Genomic DNA, 3,459 nt, shown 5'->3' with positions numbered 1-3,459 from the left:
CCACACTTAATAAAAATTTAGAACATAGTGCCACACTTAATACAAATTCAGAACATAGTGTCACACTTAATACAAATTCAGAACATAGTGCCACACTTAATAAAAATTCAGAACATAGTGCCACACTTAATACAAAGTCAGAACATAGTGCCACACTTAATAAAAATTCATAACATAGTGCCACACTTAATAAAAATTCAAAACATAGTGCCACACTTAATACAAATTTAGAACATAGTGCCACACTTAATACAAATTCAGAACATAGTGCCACACTTAATACAAATTCAGAACATAGTGCCACACTTAATACAAATTCAGAACATACTACTGCTAGCTTAGCTTCTTCCTCTCGCCCTTACTCCTCTACTGCCTCTTCCTCCTCTTCTTCCTCGGTTGCCTCGTCCACGCCAAGTGACAAAAGTGGGACAGTTAGTGTCCCTATGGCCAAATTCATTGCACAGAATGCATTGCCTAGTCGTACCTCCTGCTTCAGATTCATCCATATCATTCCGGATGCGCCAACAATGCCGTCTGCCTCTACTTGTACGCATATGCTCTGGGTTCGGAATGTAACGCCTTTCAGTGGGGTTGACGCTGTTGAAATTACCCATTGATCGAAAACCCATCAGCTCACCTGTCCAGGTATTGAGGATAGACTCTTTCAGAAAAAATGGAGACACAAACGATATTGCGTCCATTCCAAGCTGCCCGCAAGCAGCAAGTACATGTGAGCAAGGTAGGTGAAGCAATTTCGGTTTGTTGCATGTGCACTCACACGTTGGCCAGGCTTCATTACCAATTTTCACCTCATGCGTCCTCAACTCATTTGCACATCCGAATTTGTTGTTGGCTAAGCGGACCTCAAACCTTCTTTCTTGATTACCGATGGCGACTACAGTGTTTGATCTAGCTTTTTGCATCTTGTTGTCCATGTACTTCGTCACTCTTTCACAGTACCATGTATTCAGGTTGTTGAAGATATGTTCCTCTACTTTTTGACGTCTATCTCTTAAATACTTGACGGTGCCATAGAAAATACCCTCAACGATGGCTGTAAGTGGCAATGCCCGGTTTCCTCTGAGGACAAAGTTGTATGTTTCTATGAGGTTTGTTGTCATGACACCGTATCGTGCTCCATGTGTGTCATGTAGCAAAGACCACCTCTCTTGAGGCTCATGCTCTATCCACTGCTCAAAGGTTTTAATCGACCTCCCAAGCCTTCTCCTAGTACCAGGTGGGTCAAAGCCTGGCAGGTCACATAGCCCAACAGGCTCCTCCTCCACGGCCGCTGTTCCTGTTGCCAATTGTGCAGCTACTGCTTCAACATGTGCCCTCACCGCTGCATCTCTTGCAGCTTTCCTGTCCCTCACGTGTCTCTGCATGCACACATTAAGTCTGCCATGTATCAAATTGTACTTCCATAGCTGGTTCTGCTTGCAGAGTTTTTTGAACAGATTCATCAGGTTCTTATTTCTAAACTGCGAGAAGAAATTAGCCCCCAGATGGCGCATGCACCAACGGCTCTGCAAGTCCTTCCACGGAACTTGTTCCTCAGGGCCTGGGTTTGTCAATGTCCTTATCGCACTGAGTATACCTGCATGCCTGTCATGAAGCATGCACACATTGGGCTTCTCCTTCACAACTGATATTTTTAACTGCCTGAAAAACCATGTCCAACATTCAATGCGAGTGGGACGACTTGATTTTGGCCGTCTTGACCTATGGCTGTCAGGATCTGACCCTTGTACTTGCCTGTGAGAAAAGTACCGTCAACACATATCACCGGTCGGCAATGCCTGAAAGCTTCGATGCATACACCGAAAGAGAAGAAGAGACGATGTAGCACCCTCACAGTTGGGAACTCTAGCATGAACATGTCTTGGATATCGATATAGGTGCCTGGATTCCGCTGCTGCAGGGTGTGGAGGAGCTGGACAACAGAGTCATATGCATCAAAATAAGAACCAAACCTCCTCTCAAGCGCCGCATGCTTAGCCCTCCAAGCCTTGCCATAAGAAATTTTGTACTTGAACCTGGCGAAGACTTTTGTCTGGACTGCCTTCACTTCCATAGCCTTGCCCAGCACAATCTCATCGTAAAACAATCGAGCAATAAGCGTGGATGAAAGGTTGGCATGATCCCGAGGGATGCAGGGAATAAGACAAGTGTGATTAACTAAGTCACTTATCACCCAACTTGTGCCATACTTAGGGAGAAAGCCGTGCACCCTGGCGGGACAATCTGCGTTCTTGCATACCATTGTCAGGAATTTCTGACTGGACACCTGAGCTGTGAAAACCCTTTGCGTGGACATTGCCCAGTTAATTATTGCATCTTTCAGGGCTTGCTTGTTCGAATACATAGCATCCGTCGCAATATTGTTCTGGTGATATTACCAGGCTGAATCATGTCCATCATTCACGGTCATTGCAGATGAGAAGTCATGATTCCACGATGTAGGATTCGGGACCTCCTCTGCATTTTCGTCTTCATCTGACTCGTCAGAATCATCGGCATGACCCCTTTCAACATCAGTGTCTTCTTCTTCCATCTGGTCCTGCATGTGCCCATCTACCTCGTCAGCGTCCACCTCGCCATTGTAATCACCATCGGAATTTCCTCCTTCTACCTGACTACTCTGCCCTGGTTCATAACCATAAGCATTTCCTCCTTCTACCTGACTGCTCTGTCCTTGTTCGTAACCATCATCTCCAGCATTTGACATAGATAACTGCCTCCCTACACTGCTATGACCAGGATCGTAGCCACCCTCGCCTTCATGTGCAGTGACCTCCTTCACGACGGGAAGAACTAAAGCAACAGGATTGCATCCCCTTCGTTCACAACCTTGTAACCACCGCACCCATTCGGAGTCTCGCTCTATCGGCCTCAAATAAAAGTAAATTATTGAACTTGACCGTGTCCACAATGCATGAACACCGACGGTGTGTGTTTCAGTATCAAGACCTAAACTTGCCGCAATCCATTCTTTCAACTGACTAACAGACCATGTTTGAGGTGCGCTCATTGGCACATCTATATGAGTAAATTCACTCAGATCTGCTCCCATCTCAGTTGTTTGGACTGTACCAGGACCATAGCAAAATCTGAAGTTCACTACATCAGACATCTCGGCTCACCTATTTTTTTCAACAACGAAATATAGTTATTAAGCAACAACTTAATATACCCCCACTAAGAAATATTAGACATGTCTATATATTAGCTAGCTATATATTACAAAATATTAATGGAGCAACTAATACAAGTATTAAGCAACAACTTAAAATGCTCACCAAGAATACCTAAATATTTACGTTTACTACCGGAGCAACTCCAATTACTGACACACCTAAATATATTTACGGTTACTACCAGAGCAAACAACAATAATTGCACACCGGAACCGGGAAATAAAATGCTCACCACGACCACCTAAATATATTTACGTTACTA

The 3,459-nt window shown here is 44.4% G+C and overlaps 1 pseudogene; it reads right to left on the bottom strand.

Moving 5' to 3' along the window:
• Positions 1 to 338: 338 nt before the first annotated feature.
• Positions 339 to 3,133, bottom strand: LOC147979133 (uncharacterized; annotated as a pseudogene).
• Between the last annotated feature and the right edge of the window lie 326 nt (positions 3,134 to 3,459).

This window comes from Triticum urartu, chromosome 3A (assembly GCF_056163025.1).
Source record: "Triticum urartu cultivar PI428250 chromosome 3A, HENAU_Tu73, whole genome shotgun sequence".
Classification (NCBI taxonomy): Eukaryota; Viridiplantae; Streptophyta; class Magnoliopsida; order Poales; family Poaceae; genus Triticum; species Triticum urartu.
The sequence above is the reverse complement of the archived record's forward strand: the minus strand, read 5'-3'. Positions and strand labels throughout refer to the sequence as shown.